We start from the raw sequence: 21,720 nt of genomic DNA, 5'->3' as shown, positions 1-21,720 counted from the left end.
ACCATGACCACCTCGTGCAGAAGAAAACATTAGATTTCTTACTCAGATCTTGGAAGGCAAAGGCCAGACCATCTGGGAAAGAGAAAAACCTTTGGACATTCTAAATCACTCATCATAAAGAGCCAATTCTTCCTGCAAAGGAGACAAGAATAAGCTACCGGTGATCAGACAAAAGCCACCTCCTCCCATCAAAGTTTCTGCTATGACTTGTTATTTCACAATAAGGCTGGCCAACATGCGTCAGACTCTTATTTATGAGAAATGTTAAATCAATCAATGAATCCATAGCCAGGTCCAGTTTGACAACCTGAAGGCTTTCGCCAGATCACTTGAACAAAGGACTCTCCATTGAGCCACTCATAATCCTGTCATTAACATATGTTTGCTGTTGCCGCGCCTCCATCTCCCTCATTGGCCAGCGAGGGAATGACATCACAGGCGGGGCTTGCACTCCCATTGGATAGAGCATGCAAGCCTCCCAGACCGGAGGGATTTTTCAACAGAGGCTGGAGGGCCATCTGTCAGGAGGGCTTTAATTGGGTATCCCTATATGGCAGGATGGGGTTGGACTAGATGGCCTTTAGGAGGCTCTTCCAGCTCTGTGGTTGTCTCCTGTACTATTATTCCTCTCTCAGGGATCAAGGTAAGGCATAAGAAGAGAGGTGTTTTGCACCCGGAAAGAAAAATCCCATCTCTGACCTGCAGCCATAAAACACCTCCTTCACTCCTTTCTGCAAAAGATTTCAGGCCGTTGCATTTCTAATCTAGTTTTTATGACCTTCATCTAATAGGAACCTAATTGAAAAGAGAGGGGGGAAGGAGGTGGAGATGACTTAATCGGTGGGCTTCCTCCCAAGACAAGGGTCTCGGTGTCATGCCTCCTCTATCCCAGAGTGCAGAGCGTGAGAGAGACCCAGGCTGCATCTACACTGGAGAAGGAATGCAGTTTGACACCACTTTATCTGCCGAGGCTCAATGTGATGGGAGCCTCACATTGTGATGGGAGCCTCACCTTGGGAGCTGCCATTTGGCCATCCTTTGGCAGAGAACGCTCAGGGTCTTGTAGAACTACAATTCCCATGATGCCCTAGGCATGGCAACTAAAGCAGCATCAAACTGCATTCATTCCACGACTTTGATTTTCTGTGAGTCTCTTGAGCCTTCTCTGCCAAAGCATTTTGGTGCCTCACCAAACCACAATTCCCAGGATTCCATAGTGAAGTCAGAATTTGAATCCTATAGAACGTGGTTACCGGTTCTATGGACAGTGGAAACTGATTCCAAGAGTCTGTGCCTGGCAAGCCCAGCTCACCCAATGTTCTCGGAAGATCAGACTCACCCGTTTGAAGGCAAATGGCAGAAGCTATATTCAGTCCGCAGAAGAGATGCATGTACAGCAACGGGTGCCCAAAATGTACAAGTGTGGGGATTATGGGACATGCAACCATTCTTATACAGTAGAAAATCATGCATTAACACTGTCTTAGCTCAAGCACAATGATAGCATTGACACAGTAGTGAAAATGGTGTCAAAGTGTGTTCATTCTATAGTGTAGAGATGCATCCCTTGAGTCCTTCCTTGGATGCATCTACACTGTAGAATGGTTGCAGCTTGACTAAATTCAAACTACAATGGCTCGATGCTGTTGAATCCTGGGAGCTGTGGTTTTACAAGTCCTTGAGGCTTCTCTGCCAAAGAGTCCTGGTGCTTCACAATATGTATTCCCAGGATTCCATAGTATTCATCCATGGCAGTTAAAGTGGGGTCAATGTGCATGCTTTTCCCAGTGCAGATGCACCGCTTGAGCCCTTCTTTCTCCCCAGAGGTTCCCCTCCGACCCTTTTCTGAGCTGCTCCACCTTCTCTGTTGCTGCCGGCGTTTTCTAGCAGATGCCAAAACCCAATGAACAAGGCTCTCGTGTTTCCGCCGCCTGCTCCTTCGCACCAATTGTCTTTGCCACTTGAGCGCCTGATGGCCCATGAATGCTCAAAGGGCCGTCCAACTGGCTCCAAAGAGCAACAAATGTTTCCAAGGATCCCTGCCCAGTTCTGTGTGTCACTCGCTTCATGCAGCTGCCAAGATCCATGGGCAGACATACCTGTTTGCTGGACCTCCTCGCTCACAAAGAAGTGGAAGGAATGCCTCCAGATTCTCAAAGAGATCCCTTCCGAATGACTGACTCTACGAAAGTCCCACTTTTTGGCAAATCTGTTGCATAACTCACTAAGAGGTTGCCAGCTGTTGTGTTTTCTCTTTAGATAAATCATGCAACTAGAAATGCACAGACCTACAATGGGGGCACCTGGCTTGAAAGCAGTCCATGAGAAAGGGATTGAAGAGTCTTGGGAAACCACAAGATGGATATGAATCAAGAGTGATGTGCAGCTAGAAAAGCCAATGCAATTCTAGGCTGCATGAAGAGGACCATAGTGTCTAGGGCAGTGATGGCCAACCTATGACACGCATGTCAGCACTGACACGCCTAGACATTTTTGCTGACACGCTGCCGCATGCAGATTGATTGGATGACTCATGTCTTTTGTGGCCAAATTTGGTGTGATTTGGTCCAGTGGTTTTGTTGTTTACTCCATGGGAATTATGCACATATGTGTGTGTATGTGTGTGTATATATATATACACACACACACATACACACACACACACACACACACACACACACACACATATACACACACAGTAGAGTCTCACTTATCCAGTGGGGCCGGCAGAAGCTTGGATAAGTTAATATCTTGAATAATAAGGAGAGATTAAGGAAAAGCCTATTAAACATCAAATTAGGTTATGATTTTACAAATTAAGCATCAAAACATCATGTTATACAACAAATTTGACATGATAAGTAGTTCAATGCGCAGCAATGTTATGTTGTAATTACTGTATTTAGGAATTTAGCACCAAAATATCATGATATACAGTATTGAAAACATTGACTACAAAAATGGCTTGGATAATCCAGAACCTTGGATAAGCGAGGCTTGGATAAGTGAGACTCTACTGTGTGTGTGTGTATCATTCTATTATTATTCTATTATTATTGTAGTATATTAGTATATTATTACTATTATATTTTTATTATATTATTCATTATTCATGACTACATTGAAACTACAATAGAGAGAAATCAGCGTGGAAACTGCAAGAGGTACCATAGATTGTTGTATATGGAAATAATGGTAGTAAATAGTTTTTGATTTATTAAATACAGTTATATATTACAATTATATATTTTTGTTATTTAAACTATATATATTGTTAAATTATGGGTTTTTTTTCTTGAAGTGACACACTATCCAAGTCATGCTAGGTTGTGAGATATGGAGAAACTAGGCAAGGAAGGTTTATATATCTTGTCTGTTGGAGGCCAGTGTGAATGGGCTCGGGCTGTGGCGCAGGCTGGAGAGCAGCTGCAATCAATCACTGCAATGAATTACTCTGACCAGGAGGTCATGAGTTCGAGGCCCGCTCGGAGCCTAGGTTTGTTTGTCTTTGTTCTATGTTAAAAGGCATTGAATGTTTGCCTATATGTGTAATGTGATCCGCCCTGAGTCCCCTTCGGGGTGAGAAGGGCGGAATATAAATGCTGTAAATAAATAAATAAATGTTGTCATTAATCACCTTTTGTTAGCATTAAATGGCCTTCCCATTTAATGTTTTCTGCTGCCCTGGAGACTGGGACACAAGGGAGCAATGGATTCAAGTTGTAGGAAAAGAGCAGTAAGAGCTATTTTGCAATGGAATATGCTTCTACCCAGGAATCTGGAGGAGTCTCCTTCCTCCTCTGGAGGTTTTTAAGCAGGGGCTGAATGGCCATCTGCCGGGAGAGCTTTGGTTGTGCTTTTCCTGCATGGCAGAAGGGGGTTGGACTGGATGGCCCTTGGGGTCTCTTCCAACTCTATAATTCTGTGATTCGATGTAATGCAATGGAGTTGAACACCCTTGATATTGAGATGTGAGTAAAGGTCCTGCTGCAGGTGCTGGAAAGGGGAGGCACAAGAGCCGTGAATCCTCTCTCTGCTTTACGGCCACTCCTCCCAGACTGTGGTCACAGGTGTGTTTTTCCCCCGGCCTCCACTTCCTCTGAGAATGTCTCCTTCTTCCATGGCAGACACACTTCCTTGACTGTCACATGATGGTCAAGGTCTTGCAAAGCATACGTATGTTTGTGTTAAATAAACGTGATTTCTGCTACGAGGCCTTTGTGTTGAATGGCAGTGTTACACAACTGAATGCCCTTTTTTAAATCGAAGCGAATTGTGAACATACTGCAAGTCGCTTCCGGTGTGAGAGAATTGGCCATCTACAAAAATATTGCCCAGGGGATGCCCGAATGTGTTATCATCCTGTGGGAGGCTTCTCGTGTCCCCGCACGAGAAGCTGGGGCTGACAGATGGGAGCTCACCCCATCTCGTAGATTCAAACCACCGACCTTCAGGTCATCAGTTCAGCCGGCACAAGGGTTTAACCCATTGCACCACTGTGGCGCCTCTTGCCCATGCATGCCCATGCAAACATGTAAATGGATTTGTTGTTGAAGGCTTTCATGGCCGGGATCACAAGGTTGTTGTGTGTTTTCTGGGGTGTATGGCCATGTTCCAGAAGTATTATCTCCTGACATTTCGCCCACACCTATGGCAGGCATCCTCAGAGGTTGTGAGGTATTGCAACCAAATGCACATGCGCAAGCATTGCATGCCCACGTGCAATGCACAACCGTGTGAAATGGGCAGGCAGGTCTAATGCACAATGCACAGCCATGCACAACATGACATGCGTCCCAATCCACAATGCAATGCAACTCTGAACATAAACGCAACCACCGCTTCCTCCATGGACCCAGACGCCTCCATAAAGAAGGCCACACGAGAGAAAGGCACCCAGAGGACCCTGGCCCATATATTTTATGAGGGTGAATCTTCAGCTCAGCAAAGCAGTTGTCTTTGTGATTCCCTCTCTCTCTTTTTTCCACTTTTTAAGTAAGAGGATGTGATTAAGTGGAAGCCTCCCCAGAAGGAGCCTGTGAAGAGGAAAGTAATAAAGGCAAAGAAGGCCACTAATGGGCCAATTCCTGAAGGGAAGCCCAGCCGGTATTTACTCCAAAGGATCTTCTCCTCGCTTAAAGAGCGCCGCTTTTAACTCCCTGCGATTTAAAGTACATTAAGGGAGAAACAATATTGCAATAATCTGTTAATGCCTGGCCATCTCTGAGAGCGGGAAGGGTTGGCTCCCATTGGGAATGCAAATGAACTCGTGGCCGGAGTGTCCAGATGGAGGAAGCCAGGGCAGGGCTCCCGGTCAGCTCCCCGGCCTTCGCCTTCGACAGGCCTCCCGGGTTTGGCCCAAAGGCAACTGAACAGCAATCCTGGCATATTGGGTAGTGATCGGCCAGTCTCTTTGGAAGACAGGGTGGATCCAAAGTGACCTTCACAGACGGGAGAGCTGCGGACAAATCTAAGAACATGAATTTCAACCGGAGGAAATATACAGTACTAGCTGTGCCCGGCCACGCGTTACTGTGGCGTTGTCTGGTGGTGTTGGTGAGAAATGGTTGAGGTAGTGGTGGTATTGAATGTCTGTTGTATGGTTGTCTTTATGTTTAGTATGCACACTGAAGTGGATTATATGGCAGTGTGGACTCAAGATAATCCAGTGCAAAGCAGATAATATAAGATTCTAAATGGGTTATATAGCTGTGTGGAAGGGCCTTGAGTCTACACTGCCATATAATCCAGTTAAAAATCTGATAATCTGTGGAAGAGGCTTAAGTGAGGCCTAACTGCCTGTCCCCTGGGCTAAGTAGGTTGCTAGGAGACCAAGTGGGTGGAGCTTAGCCTTCTAACTGGCAGCAATTGGATAAAAACTATTATTCCTCTCCCTGTAATTAGGACTTTAGTTTTCTTTTCTTTTTGTTGTATCAACCTAGAGCCGTGAATGATGGGTTGTGTTGTCAAATTTTGAGGTTGGGGGGCCTGTAGTTTTGTTGTTTTGTCCGGTGCCCTGATACCATCACTCTTTTATATATAGAGTAGAGTCTCACTTATCCAAGCCTCACTTATCCAAGCTTCTGGATTATCCAAGCCATTTTTGTAGTCAATGTTTTCAATATATCGTGATATTTTGGTGCTAAATTCATAAATACAGTAATTACTACATAGCATCACTGCGTATTGAACTACTTTTTCTATCAAATTTGTTGTATAACATGATGTTTTGGTGCTTCATTTGTAAAATCATGACCTAATTTGATGTTTAATAGGCTTTTCCTTAATCCCTCCTTATTATCCAAGATATTCGCTTATCCAAGGTTCTGCCGGCCCGTTTAGCTTGGATAAGTGAGACTCTACTGTATAGATGACACTTTGGCAATGCAAATGGATAGAATCACAGAATGAGAAGAGACATATTCAACTTTGCCATCCAGTCCAGCCCCCTTCTGCCAGGCAGGAAGACACAATCAAAGCACCCCAGACAGATGGCCATCAATCCAGCCTCTGCTTAAAAACCTCCATAGAAGGAAAGAGATTCTAACAGAGTCCCAGAGCCAAACTGACTCCTATGTAAGTCAAAGCAGGCCTGGATCTGGCTCTGAACCGATTCTGTCCTTGGTTATAGAACCATAGAATTATAGAGTTGGTTAGTCCTTTGCTTTTTCTGGCTGCTCCGCTGGAAAGCCTCTCCAAAGGCGATTTTACGCCGGTTGCAAAACAGGATTTCAAGTTTCACATTGCAATAAGCGTCCTGCCAGCCTTATCTACCAGGTGCCTCCTGGATTCAGGCAGAAGGGACTTCTCAAGGGCGATTCTGCTCATTCCTGCTCTGAAGTCTGGACAAAATGAAGGTTACGACGACAGGTCTTTCCTTATTTATTTACTGACTTATTTTGTTCATTTGTACCCCACGATTCTCCCCAAAAATGTGACTCAAGAGAGGCTAGCAATACCTTTGAAAATTGTACAAGAGGATGAATAAGAGCATAAATATATGGCTTATTTTTAAATGCAATTGAACAGTGTAGGACAGGCTTAGGCAAACTTGGGCCATCCAGGTGTTTTGGACTCCAACTCCCACCATTCCTCACAGCCTCAGGCCCCTTCCATTTCCCCCTCAGCTGCTTGGAGTCCAAAACACCTGGATGGCCCAAGTTTGCCCATACCTGGTATAGGACCTAAATACCCCCATGGCTAGAGATCTCATCTGATCCTGAAACTCATCGAGGTCAGCCCTGGTTGGCCCTGGATGATGTGCGCAGATCCCAGTAGGGTGGCCTTTTGCAGTTGGCAGATCGTGATTTTGTCAATGTCTATTGTTTCCAAATGCCGGCTGAGATCTTTTGGCACAGCACCCAGTGTGCCCATCACCACCGGGACCACCTGTACTGGTTTCTGCCAGAGTCTTTGAAGTTCAATCTTGAGGTCCTGATAGCGGCTGAGTTTTTCCTGTTGTTTTTCATCAATGCGACTGTCACCTGGGATGGCAACATCAATGATCCAAACCTTTTTCTTTTCCACAACTGTGATGTCTGGTGTGTTGTGTTCCAGAACTTTGTCAGTCTGGATTCGGAAGTCCCACAGTATCTTTGCAGGCTCATTTTCCAATACTTTTGCAGGTTTGTGATCCCACCAGTTCTTTGCTGCTAGTAGGTGGTACTTGAGGCATAAGTTCCAATGAATCATTTGGACCACATAGTTGTGCCTCTGTTTGTAGTCTGTCTGTGCGATTTTCTTACAGCAGCTGAGGATATGATCAATGATTCCGTCGGTTTCCTTGCACAGTCTGCATTTTGGGTCATCAGCTGATTTTTCTATCTTGGCCTTAATGGCCTTTGTTCTGATAACTTGCTCCTGGGCTGCAAGGATCAGGCCTTCTGTCTCCTTCTTCAGGGTCCCATTTGTGAGCCAGAGCCAGGTCTTCTTCTTATCAGCTTATTATTATTATTATTATTATTATTATTATTATTATTATTATTATTATTTCCAAAGTGTATATATTATGACATAACTATTGGCACAAGTCTCACTTATCTAACATAAACGGGCCGCAGAATGTTGAATAAGAGAAAATGTTGGATAATAAGGAGAAGTTAAGGAGAAGCCTATTAAATGTCAAATTACATTATGATTTTACAAAATAAGCACCAAAAATGTCATGTTTTACAACAAATCGACTGGAAAAAAAAAGTTCAATACACGGTAACATTATGTAGTAATTACTTTATTTTATTTATTTATTTATTTATTTATTTGTTACAATACTCATATCCCGCCCTTCTCACCCATAGGGGACTCAGGGCGGCTTACAATAGATCACAGTATAAAATTATTACAGGCAATTCAATCAGTTAAAAATTAAATACATTAAACATTGATTAAAAAAATATGCATATAAATACACATTTGGCGTATTTACGAATTTAGCACCAAAACATTGCAATGTATTGAAAACATTGACTACAAAAACATTGACTACTAAAAGGCAGACTTCGTTGGATAATCCAGAACATTGGATAAGCGGAGGTTGGATAAGCAAGACTCTACTGTATATAAAATCACCAATTGACAGTAGTCATTTTGCACCTTTTAATAATAGTAAAACATATGTACCTTGGGTTGTTGTAACTTTTTCAGGCTGTATGCCTATGTTCCAGTAGCATTCTCTCCTGATGTTTCGCCTGCATCTGTGGCTAATGGCACCTTCAGAGGTTTGTTCAGGTGGGAGAAAGAACTCTTGTCTTTTTGAAGCAAGTGTGAATGTTGCAATTAGCCAGCTTGATTAGCATTGAGTGAGTAGCCTTGCAGCTGCAAAGCCTGGCTGTTGCTGCCTGGGGGCATCCTTTGTTTGGGAGGTGTTAACTGGCATTTGATTGTTTGCTGTCTGGAATTCCCCTGCTGTTTCTGAGTTGTGTTCTTTATTTAATGTCAGTTAACACCTCCCTAAAAAAAAAGATGTTCCACCCTGGGCATTCCACAGATATATATAAACCCCATTTGCTTCATTTCCAATAGACCTCTGAACAAACCTCTGAAGATGCTGGCCACATATGCAGGTGAAACGTCAGGAGAGAATGCTACTGGAGCATGGCCACACAGCCCAGAAAACTCACAGCAACCCATTGATTCCGGCCATGAAAGCCTTCGACAACACATCATATGTTTGCTAGTTGAAAGGAAACTTCCCAACCTGACACTGGGATAGAGTCTAACAATATTCTGTCCTATCAAGGCTCTTAACAAGCAATGTATGTTTATTTATATATGAGTGTGTGTAAAATGTACATAAAGTATTCAAAGGTGACCTAAATACAACATTTACAATAATCTTGCTCTTCTTCCAGACCATGTATTTTTAATCACTCAACACTATTATGGGCCAGTCAATATCCTATTTCCATATTCTGCGAAAGGCTTCCAATTATTTTGAAAACATTGTGTTGTTTTGTTTCTAAGGATTTGGATGGGAGGCCACCTACAAATCCCAGGCTTTGTGGGCTCAGTTTCAGAGGAAGGAGCTGACAGGCGCACCCCGAGGATTCCTTGCCTAGGAAAACCTTTTGAAATTCATGGTGTCCCTATAAGTTGACAGGCATCCTGAAGAAGGTACAGAGAGAGAGACAGAGATCCTGCAAAAACATCTCCGGCCTCATCGTCACCAAACAAGAAACCTGAAACACAGAGAAGTCGAAGCTGCCAGCCGCTTTGACAGCCTACTCTTTTCTTCGACCTGGCAATCTCCCCCTCCCTAAACAGGGTCCCTTTCATCTTCAGGGTCTTTTCTATCTGCTTGACAAAGAACACAACATCTCCCGATCCGCAGAAGCCAGAGAACCAGGCTGGAGCCGTCCACACACGATAGAGCCTCCTGCTTTGAGCCCGAGCCATGAAGAAGGGCCAGATCCATTGTCAAGCGAAGCTGCTTCTCTGATTATGAAATAACCTGGTGACTCCATTCGTCTTTGGCAGTTCCTTGCATCCCATTTGTTGTTTGTGTCTTGCAGACACCTTTCTTCTTCTACAGTGTGGGCTGGAAGGTGGAATGAACTTGTTTGCTGCTCCTCCAGAGAATAAAACATGAAGAGATGGGTTCCTTCCTTCCATGAGAAAAGAGATTCCCTTGAATCATAGAATCCTAGAGCTGGTGTGATGTGTGGGTTGAATGAAATTGTCTGATTTGGGTCTGGCAAGGGCCTATTAAGGCTCGCCAAGGCTGAAGGAACCATCCATAGAACACTGGAAATGGCATCATGGAGGAGGTGACAACCTGATTAACTTGCGATGATGGAGGAAAGTGATGAACTGCTGACATAACTGATCTGGGAACTTTTGGGGTAAACAACAGGACATGTTGACTAGAGTTGTGCACAGATCTGTTTTCCTTCGTGACATCTGTTCTTTCGTTACTTTCGTTACCTTCGGGTGCACTTAACAATCAGCTCAACACGAAAGCAAGCAGAAGCCGATCCCGGTTCCTCGCCTACTTTTCGTGAATAGCCTCCTCGCTTTGGAAAGAGTGTGTGCATGTGGCATGCAGGCCCAGAAAGCATTCATGCCTGCCTGCAGCCGAGCGCCTCCTCTAGAGTAAGACATGGAACTTGACTCCTTGCCTTGGAGAGTGCATGTGCATGGCGTGCAGGCCCAGAAACCGCAGGTGCCTGCATGCAGCCAAGTGCAGCTCCTCTAGAGAAACAGATTAAAAAGCCTCCTTAAAGTGCACACCTGCCTGCAGCTGAGCACCTCTCCTCTAGAGCAGAAACAGCTTAGATAATACCTATGATGGGAAGGGTAGCCTGAGAAACCCCTCCCCATAATAGGATGATAGAAAATGGATCTTCAATTGCCCTCTCGATGTCAGGAGGCTCCAAAAAAAACGGATTGAGGCCCCCACCAAAAGCCAGGACACGAAACAGATCAAGGTTTACCCCGAATGCACAACCCTAATTTATACTACACGGGGCTCAATGCTATGGAATCAGGAAAGTTGTAGCTTTACCATGCATTTAACCTTCTCCATTAAAGAGTGCTGGTGCCTCACCAAATTACAGCCCCTTTTAGTTTATAGCATTGAAACGGGGATCAAATTGCACTCACTCTACATCATAGATGAGCCCCTAGATGTTGACTCAACATTTAGCAGCTGATTTGAAGGTTCGAGTCTAGTGAGGATTAAACTGGCAGAATTTTGTTCTGCCGATCTTAGTAGAGGTGCAAAGCAAGGGCCGGGCTGTGGCGCATTCTGGTTAGTAGCCAGCTGCAATAAATCACTATGACCAAGAGGTCATGAGTTCGAGGCCAGCCCGTGTCGGAGCGAGCACCCGACCATTAAAATAAAAAAAGCCCTGCTCGTTGTTGAACTAAGCAACCCAAAAGATAGTTGCATCTCTCAAGTAGGAAATGTAAGTACCACTTTTGTGGGGAGGCTAATTTAACTAATTTACGACACCATAAAAATTGTCCAGCAGAGTTTGGAATGAGAAAGTTGGTGTCATAGTGGATGATGAAGCAGCTGCTCCCCTGTGGCCAGAATTGAGCATACCCTCAGGAAGCCGGAAACTGGAGAAAGTTAAATTGCCTCTGTGTCTCTGTTCTATGTTATATGGCATTGAATGTTTGCCTTGTACCTGTACATTGTGATCCGCCCTGAATCCCCTTTGGAGTGAGAAAGTGGAATATAAATACTGTAAATAAGAAGCAGAATTTAGTTATGCAGTTGCATACAATGTGGGGTTTTATTACCACGCCTCATAGAAAAGTGCATACAGTATTACTTTGCATATTATTTCCACTCGCCACAAATAAATCACCTACATGATCTGGAAAGTGTTTTCTGCCGATGATGGATTGGAATAGAGTATTTGAGATGCTGAAAGGCCGGTGGAGTACTTTGCGTGGGATCCGTCCACGGCTTGTTCCGAGATACTGCCAGACAACCGCCCACCTTGGCTTTTGTTCGGCCTGAGAGTCTTTGTGAAGGAGCACAAGTGTCTCGTCTAGCTGATGCTCTCAAGGCTCCCTGCTCTCAAATAACACCGTTGATTTAATTCACACTCAGCCCGCTGCTTCCCACCTTTGGCTATCGATTGGACTGATCTCTCTGAATTGAAGGTTTGGGGAAGAAAAGGGTGGAAAGCTGCTGTTCCGTGTTAAGGATTTGGTGGATCGAATGGCAAAGAGTCTCCGAAGGGGCCCTAATGGCACCCTTGCCTTGCCACCCATAGGCCTCCTCACAAAAGCCTCACAATAGCCACAGGTTTCCTGAATAATATCCCTTTCAGGGCTGGTTGGAGTGCAGCCACCGCTCTTATCCATCATGTTGTAAGTGTAATTGCTTCTTTGTAGGAAGGAATTAAATTACATTCCCCCAAATGTCAAGGTCCTTTGTGTTTCTACGCACCATTCGGCAGGGGGTTTGCGGGACCTTTTGCTTCTCGGAGTCGTAAAAATGCCTCCAAGGTGCTTCTCCTCTTCAGCAAAGCCTCTCCTGCGGAGTGGAAGGGACAGCCGCTGCTTCCCTCCGACAGTGGTCCGGTGGAGGCAAACGTGGTGCCTCACGAGGACAGGGGTTTCAGGTGTTGTGGTAATCTCTGAGCGGTTAGACTCAATTCAACCCTCTCTGGAGGAGATTCCACCAAAATCAGCAGAGTAGCAAAAGCAAAGCTTTCAAATGCAACAGTTACTTACACGGGGTGAGCAAAGAGAAGCCTTTGACCATTTAGGATTGCAATGGACTGCAGAGTCTCAGTAAAAGTTCAAAAATTATTTATTCAGGTAAAAAGAACTCCATTGTAGATAGAAAGGCTTGGGAGCTGTCTAGTCTATTCTAGACTGATTTCTAAGGAAAAATAAGAAAGGAAAAATAACAAACATCTAAATAGTTACATCTTGCCAGAAGAGATGGCAGGATGCTTCTTGTTAGCTTGAAGAACAAAGGGAGAAGAGTGAACCAAAATGGTTCCAACCTCATGGTCCAGTTTATTGGGGCCATAAAAGACATTCTGACCAATGAGAAGTTAGTGTCCCTGGAGATTCACGTTTCTACTAACTTCAAAGTAAGGGATGTGACGTAAACAGGATAGAGTGAAACACAGTAAAGCCTGTCTAGGCATGCTTTGGAAACAGGGAAAGGATTCCCTCAATCTAACTCTATCATCTATTTAACTACATCTAGACTTTAGTCCAGGAGGATTCCCAACATCAGGCACCTCAGGGAACCTTCCACGGCATCTGGGACTCACTGCGATATTATGGTTGTCAAGAACATTTGGAGAAAACTCATGGAAGGAAGGAAGGATTTCAGTAAGGCCTTCAACAAGCGTATCTGGATTTCAGGAAGGACTTTCTTCGACAAAGTCCTCCATAACCTTCTGGCAAGGAAACTAGTCCAATGTGGGCAAGACAAAAGTATGGTTAGTTGCATCTGTAATTGGTTAAGTGAACAAATCCAAAGAGTGATTCACACCCATGGTTCCTCTTCACCCTAGAAAGAAGTGACAAGGGGAGTGCCATCAGCAGGGTTTCGTCCTGGGCCCGGTTCTGTTCAGGATCCTTATCAATGACTTAGATGAGATGTTAGAAGGCAGGATCATCAGTTTGCAGATAGGGAGGTAAAGCCAAGACTCCAGAAGACAGGAGCAGAATCCAAAACGATCTTCACAGATGAGATAAATGTTTGTCCAGAACTCACAAAATGAAATTCAACAGGGATAAATGCAAGAGACTCCATTTAGTCAGAAAAAAAGGAAATGCAAAGAGACAGAATGGGGGACGATGCCTGGCTCGACAGCAGGACATGTGAAATAGATCTTGGAGTTCTTGTGGGGAGGAAGGGGAACATGAGTCAGGAATGTGATGCGGCAGCTAAAAAAGCCAATGGGATTTTGGCCTTCCTGGATCTTAGTGCCTAGATCCAAGTATGGAAGTCCTGCTCGCCCTGTCTTCTATTCTGCCTTGGTCAAACCACACCTATCATAGAATCATAGAATCATAGAATAGTAGAGTTGGAAGAGACCTCATGAGCCATTCAGTCCAACTCCCCGCCAAGTAGCAGGAAATCGCATTCAAAGCACCCCCGACAGATGGCCATCCAGCCTCTGCTTAAAAGCCTCCAAAGAAGGAGCCTCCACCACAGTCTGGGGCAGAGAGAGTTCCACTGCTGAATAGATCTCTCTCTCACAGTGAGGAAGTTCTTCCTGATGTTCAGGTGGAATCTCCTTTCCTGTAGTTTGAAGCCATTGTTCCGTGTCCTAGTCTGCAGGGCAGCAGAAAGGAAGCTTGCTCCCTCCTCCCTATGACTTCCCTTCATGTATTTGTACATGGCTATCATGTCTCCTCTCAGCCTTCTCTTCTGCAGGCTAAACATGCCCAGCTCTTTAAGCCGCTCCTCATAGGGCTTGTTCTCCAGACCTTTGATCATTTTAGTCGCCCTCCTCTGGACGCTTTCTAGCTTGTCAACATCTCCCTTCAACTGCGGTGCCCAGAATTGGACACAGTGTGATTCCAGGTGTGGTCTGACCAAGGCAGAATAGAATAAGGGGGAGCAGGACTTCCCTGGATCTAGACGCTATTCCCCTATTGATGCAGGCCAGAATCCCATTGGCTTTTTTAGCTGCTGCATCACATTGTTGGCTCATGTTTAACTTGTTGTCCACAAGGACTCCAAGGTCTTTTTCGCACACACTGCTGTCAAGCCAGGCGTCCCCCATTCTGTATCTTTGATTTCCATTTTTTCTGCCGAAGTGAAGTATCTTGCATTTGTCCCTGTTGAACTTCATTTTGTTAGTTTCGGCCCATCTCTCTAGTCTGTCAAGATCGTTTTGAATTCTGCTCCTGTCTTCTGGAGTGTTGGCTCTCCCTCCCAGTTTTGTGTCGTCTGCAAACTTGATGATCATGCCTTCTAACCCTTCGTCTAAGTCGTTAATAAAGATGTTGAACAGAACCGGGCCCAGGACGGAGCCCTGCGGCACTCCACTTGTCACTTCTTTCCATGATGAAGACGACGCATTGGTGAGCACCCTTTGGGTTCGTTCGCTTAGCCAATTACAGATCCACCTAACCGTAGTTTTGTCTAGCCCACATTTTACTAGTTTGTTTGCCAGAAGGTCGTGGGGGACTTTGTCGAAGGCCTTACTGAAATCCAGGTACGCTACATCCACGGCATTCCCTGTATCAACCCAACTCGTAACTCTATCGAAAAAAGAGATCAGATTAGTCTGGCATGACTTGTTTTTGGTAAATCCGTGTTGACTATTAACAATGACCGCATTTGTTTCTAAGTGTTTGCAGACCACTTCCTTGATGATCTTTTCCAGAATTTTGCCTGGTATTGATGTGAGGCTGACCGGACGGTAATTCAGCCTCACATCAATACCAGGCAAAATTCTGGAAAAGATCATTAAGGAAGTAGAATTAAGCCTATACAATTCTATCTCTCATTGGTCAGATGTTTTCCATGGGACTTTTGTTAGATAATGCATTGTTAGACAGAAATGCATGGGCAGAAATCCTATTGGGTAAAACTGCCGAACAGCCCTTCTCACAGTGAGGAAGTTCTTCCTGATGTTCAGGTGGAATCTCCTTTCCTGTAGTTTGAAGCCATTGTTCCGTGTCCTAGTCTGCAGGGCAGCAGAAAGGAAGCTTGCTCCCTCCTCCCTATGACTTCCCCTCACATATTTGTACATGGCTATCATGTCTCCTCTCAGCCTTCTCTTCTGCAGGCTAAACATGCCCAGTTCTTTAAGCCGCTCCTCATAGGGCTTGTTCTCCAGACCTTTGATCATTTTAGTCCCCCTCCTCTGGACGCTTTCCAGCTTGTCAACATCTCCCTTCAATTGAGGTGCCCAGAATTGGACACAGTATTGGACCTGGAATACTGTGTCCAATTCTGTCTGGCACCGCCATTGAAGGGAGATGTTGACTCTAAACCGGAATGTGTCCAGAGGAAGAGGGCCACTCAAAGGATCAAAGGTCTGGAGAACAAGCCCTACGAGGAGCGGCTGAAAGAGCTGGGCCGGAGTCGAGCATACCCTCATGAAGCCAGAAGCTGGAAAATGTTAGATAGCCTCTGAGTCTTTGTCTGTGTGTGTTGTATGTCTAATGGCATTGAATGTTTGCCATGTATATGTACATTGCGATCGGCCCTAAATCCCCTTCGGGGTGAGAAAGAAGGGCGGAATATAAATACTGTAAATAAATAAATACCGGTAACTGTTTAGCCTGCAGAAGAGAAGGCTGAGAGGAGACATGATAGCCATGTATAAATACGTGAGGGGAAGTCATAAGGAGGAGGGAGCAAGCATGTTTTCTGCTGCCCTAGAGACTAGGATGTGGAACAATGGCTTCAAACTATAAGAAAGGAGATTCCACCTGAACATCAGGAAGAACTTCCTCACTGTGAGAGCTGTTCAGCAGTGGAACTCTTTGCCCTGTACTGGCAAAATGTAGCTATTTAGATATGTTTGTTATTTTTCACCTTCTTACCTTCCTTAGTGCTGGCTTAGAGAGCTAGTTAGGTCCAAAAACTTTTCTATCCACAATGGATTTCTTTTTACCTCAATAAATGCTTTTTTCAACTTTTAAGGAGACTTTGCAATCCTTTGCCATCCTGAGAACAAAGGCTTCCCCAAACTCACCTCACGTAAGTTTTTGCTGCTTATGAATCGTGGTTCTGCCACTCTGCTGTATTTTTGAGGAATCACCCCCGAAAGAGGGTTATTTTTTGAGTCTAACCGCTCATAGATTCCCAAGGCCTAGAGATCCAAGAGATTCACCGTTCCTTCTTCAGGATGGGAAGACGGTGTTTCGCAAGAGGTTTCCTGGAGCCTGAAGTCAACTTTTAGGAAGAGAGTGTGGGGCGGCCTCCCTCTCGGCCCTTCTGCCTACAGCTGCACAAAATGCAGGTCTCAGCACATTACCTGTGTCATCGGCTTTGCTTTGCCCCAAGGTGGCCTTCCTTTGTCCCTGATTAAGTTTGCCCGGGCAGAGTAATGAGAGGTGAAGGGGCAAAGACCCATGAAATTGCCTTTTCTATTAGCCTCCTTGTCATAAATACCAGGGAAAGTGCTCCGCCAGCGTCAAAGGTGAGTGGGAGGCTTGGCCTGGAGGTCCCCCCTGAGCTGACCCGCGGCAACAACAGCCCGGCTGCAGCTCCACAACTCTGTGCTGACTCCAGATTCCCCAAAAGGGCTTTCTGCTGAAGTCAGCTCTTCCGGCTGCTGGGATGATGATGAGCGATGGGTCCAGGCGAGCAGAGCACTTCTCTCCTTAGCAGCAGGGTCACAACACCATTCAGGACCATCACTGGTACAAAAAGCATCCATGCTTCTTGCTGCAGTTCTCGTTGATTGCAATACTCTCCCTTTTTAATTGGTCATCCAGCATTCCCAATGGATCAAGCTCTACTCTCGTCGTGATTTTCCACCTGAACAGTTTCTTGCAGCATCATATGCATTTGAATCAAGTATTTCTGGACCTTTTTGCAAAGACCACCACATAGGATATAGGCCAGATTTGTTGCGCATAAGCAGATATCAGTCAGGTCCAATGCAAAGACACACAAACAAGTTGAAAAGGAACAAAAATCTTTACTCTTGTCAGCAGATATACAAAATCAAATAACTCAACAAACTTACACAGTCCTTGTAAGTTGCCCAGAGTAAGGCTTCTTCATCCTCAAAAGTAGAACATAAAACAAATAGCTATTCCATCATAGCAAAGCAAAAAACATTGCTGGTCAGTAATTGTTCATTCACCATAACCAACACCAACTGTATTCTAAAAAACCCATACGGTTATATCCCACCGGGTGTGGTCCAAGCTTGCTTGCTGACCTACATCAGCAGCTGCTCATAACAATTAACACCATAAGGATTTCCTTAACACACACATATATACCTGATCCTGTTGCTACTTACTGTAACACCCCTCCTTGTGTTAAATAAAACCTTTATAAATCAAACTCAAATATTTCCAAAGCATCTAGAACTTGGTTATGTTTCTGTGCTCCTAGTGGCTTAGTTAATATGTCAGCAAGGTTCTCTGAAGTATTACACTGCCATATAACACAATTTGAACTTCTTTGAACTGTATTATATGGTGGTGTAGACACCAATCCAGTTCAATGCAGATAATCTGCATTCAGAAACTGGATTGCATGGCAATGTAGACTCATATAATCCAGTTCATGGGGTATAGTATTAAAAGGTAAAGGTTTCCTCCTGACATTAAGCCTAGTCGTGTCCAACTCTGGGGGTTGGTGCTCATCTCCATTTCTAAGCCCAAGAGCCAGCATTGTCCGTAGACACCTCCAAGGTCATGTGTCCATGGGCATGACTGCATGGAGCACCATTACCTTCCCACCAGAGCAGTACCTATTGATCTACTCACATTTGTATGTTTTCGAACAGCTAAGTTGGCAGAAGTTGGGGCTAACAGAGGGAGCTCACCCAGCCCCCCAGATTCAAGCCGCTATCCTTCCTGTCAGCAAGTTCAGCCACTCAGTGCCACCAGTATTAGATAGGCCTATTTTTCAGAGTAACTCTCAAGCAACCAGGAAAAAACCCATTTATCCAACATCTCTCAATCCCCATTGTGCCAACTAAGGGCCCCTCCACACTGCCCCTTTATACCAGGATCTGGTCCCAGATTATCTGTTTATCCCAGGTTATCTGGCAGTGGGGGCACATATATTCCAGTTTAAAGGAGATAATCTGGGATTAGATCCTGGGACAAAGGGCAGTGTGGAAGGGTCCTTTCTGAGAGTCTACGGTACTAAAAGGAACCAATACATTGCTGAGGGTGCGTCTGCATTGTAGAATTACTACAGTTTGACTCAATTTCAACTGTCATAGCTCAACACTATAGAATTGTGGGAGTTGTAGTCTTGCAAAGCCTTTAGTGTTCTCTGCCAAAAAACGCTGGGACCTCTCCCAGGATTCCATAGGAATGAGCTAAAGCAGCTGAAGTGGCATCGGACTGCCTTCATTCCGCAGTGCAAAGACCCCAAAGAAGAACATTGGATTTCTCAAAAATAGGACACACCAAACTAAAGCTCTCCAGAGTCTGTCATTAGCGGCGATTTCAACCGGGCTGCAGAGATATTATGCATTGATCTTTTCAAATTGCAGGGAAGAAAAACAAATTCTGGAACAAACTGCAGTTTGAGTTATAATAATAGGGATTAAAAATTGTAGAGGAGTATCAGATAATACTACTGTATCCTTGCAGTTGGGACACAGAGCTGGGATGAGTCCCGAAAGTGATCAGGAAGGCAAACGGAATCTCTCACAGCACTGGGTTGAGACGGATAAGGCTTATTCCAAGCATCAGTGTTGTTGCACCCCTAGGCTATGTAGGCACCCCAAAACCACACTGGAGCCCCAGAATATAAGCAAGCAAGCTGTTTATTGAAGGTTATATGCAAGCAAAAGCAAAACAAAGTTCAGAGTCGGTAAAATAGATTAAAATCCACAAGAGCAAGGTACTTGAAGTTCATGAAGCAAGAGTCTATAAAAACCACTCAAAGAGCATAGTCCAAAAATGGATATCAAAGTAAGTCCCAAGAGATATCAAGAATACTCCAGACAGGATTATTTCCAAGGCATGAATCACAGGGTTAACCACAGGGAAACAAGACTAGAGTGCAGGAATAACTCCAAGGTAGTCCAAGGTATAAAGTCAATGATGAAACACAAGGCAAGGGTCTTAACTGGAATAAAAACCAAACGGCAAAGTCCCTGGAATATCCAACTGGGTTCACAGGCCAAGGCAAGGCTGGAACTTGAAGCAGGATACACGGCTGCAGGAATACACAGGAACACGGAGCAAAGATCCTTCTTTCTTGAATAAGCAATATTACCACCTCTGGCTTTGGCAGGGAAAGCAAGACATTTTAAGGGAAATCCAAGGTCTTTCTCTTATGAGAAAACTACTCATTAGACTGCTTCAAAAGCAACCGTCTGCTTCTCTGGAAACATTCTTGTTCCCTCCTCCAATGAGTTATCACTGCCTTCCTGTCAAACTCATTATCCTCCTCTAAACTAGAATGTCCATCTGGCACCTGGAGATCTGACCTTGACTGCTGGGAGGAATGTGGTTCACAATGCCTGCTTGCAACCATTCTGTCTCTGGACCCAGAATCCACTGGGACAAATTCTGGCAGAATCTCAGGCTCTGCATCTCAGGCCCAAACCCAGAGTCCTCTGGCAAGGCAGGTGCAGGGACAATCACTGGCTGAATGAGCCCAATCTCGCTGAGCTACAACAAGTGTTTTGTCGAACTTCAGAGTTGCAATGGCAAAGTCCACATTAGCAATACCTGATGCCTAGGTGGTCATCCTTACCTGAGGTGTATGTAGCCAGTGCAGAATGAAGACCGAGATTGTTTGTTGTTGAGGAGGAGGATGTTCTCAGGGTCTGGGTTCTGTCGGTGACCCACCCTAAGTTATGGTTGTTGACCCTGGCCTCATGATAGTGCATTAGCAGCCTTGATATGGAGAAAGTTCAGGCATAGGTGGGGGGCAGGATGAGGAATGCAGGAGGAAAGAATCTGAGGAAAAGCAGACACTGATGATAAGTTCAGAGTGTTGTGGCCTGGTCAGATTCTGAGTGTTCAGAAGATGAGGGAGTGGATGCTGGGAGAGATTCAGATGGCCTAGAGAGAAGTGTTTTGGAATCTTCTGACAGTTCCCAGGAGAATGATGAAGGCCGTTCTCATAGGAACCTGCCTGAAATGCAGACTGAGGGAATTGGGGATGATGAATGTTTGTCAAGGTCAGGGGACTGGAGTTGAGACAACAGGGCCGGCAATTAGGGACTCATTTCTCCAAGCAGCTTAGAGATAAAGAGAGCAGGTACAAAAGAAATGGGAGGGAGTAGGGCTTCTTAAAACTGGTTCATGTTGATACAATCATTGTGAGAGCAACACTGCATTCATGTACAGACTCTTGGTGCCAAGGGCTGTGGAAGTCATGTAACCAAGTGTCAAGCTGTTCCTGTTAGTGTGTTTGTTGTTAGAGTGTGAAATGTTAAATCAATTGTTGCTGTTGGATTGTGTCTATGTGTTCCGGCAAGCTTTCCAGCAGCACAGGAGTTAATTACATGCCAGCCCTGGTTGATTGCCCGCAGGGCCAATGGGTCAAGACTTCCGTTTCAACTGCATGGACAGAACATTCATCATGAACTGTGGAATGTAAGGAGGTTCCTGCTTGCACTGATAACAGACTCTGCGAACTGAGAGGACGAGCCATGCTTTGCCCTTGCTGAGGAACATGCGTCCTGACAGTGATGGTGTTTAATATTGTATATAGTCTGTAAATAAAAGTATAGTACCTCTGGGATCAGCAGATAATTACAGGTCTGACTGGTGAAAAGAAGGTGAGACCTGAATCATAAATAAGTCAGGGTGGCGATTAACCCCTGACACTTCCTGTGTTCTGATCTGATGAGGCATAGTTTTGCCTGTCTTGGATTTATGGATCTTGTTTTTTGATATTTCAGTGGAATTATGTTAGAGACTTTCTCTGAGGGGATTTTTGGACTTTAGGCTTTTATGGACATAACCTTTTGAACTTTGATTCCTTTTTTATATTTGCTTGCTTTTCATATATCCAGCTTTATTATACTCTGCTTTTAATAAACTCTTACATTGGATTATCTGGACTGTGTGTGTGTGTTTTGTGGTGAAAAGAGGCTTCAGAGCCCAGGTGAAAAACAAAGA

General features: G+C 44.7%; 1 long non-coding RNA gene across 1 annotated transcript; it reads left to right on the top strand.

The window, feature by feature from the left end:
- Positions 1-204: 204 nt before the first annotated feature.
- LOC134295631 (uncharacterized) lies at positions 205-10,366 on the top strand. The gene is made up of 2 exons (XR_010002261.1): positions 205-643; positions 9,463-10,366. It is a non-coding gene; the product is annotated as an uncharacterized LOC134295631 (long non-coding RNA).
- The last annotated feature ends 11,354 nt before the right edge of the window (positions 10,367-21,720 follow it).

Source organism: Anolis carolinensis, chromosome 1 (assembly GCF_035594765.1).
Source record: "Anolis carolinensis isolate JA03-04 chromosome 1, rAnoCar3.1.pri, whole genome shotgun sequence".
NCBI classification, from domain to species: domain Eukaryota; kingdom Metazoa; phylum Chordata; class Lepidosauria; order Squamata; family Dactyloidae; genus Anolis; species Anolis carolinensis.
This window is presented reverse-complemented; position numbering and strand designations above follow the sequence as displayed.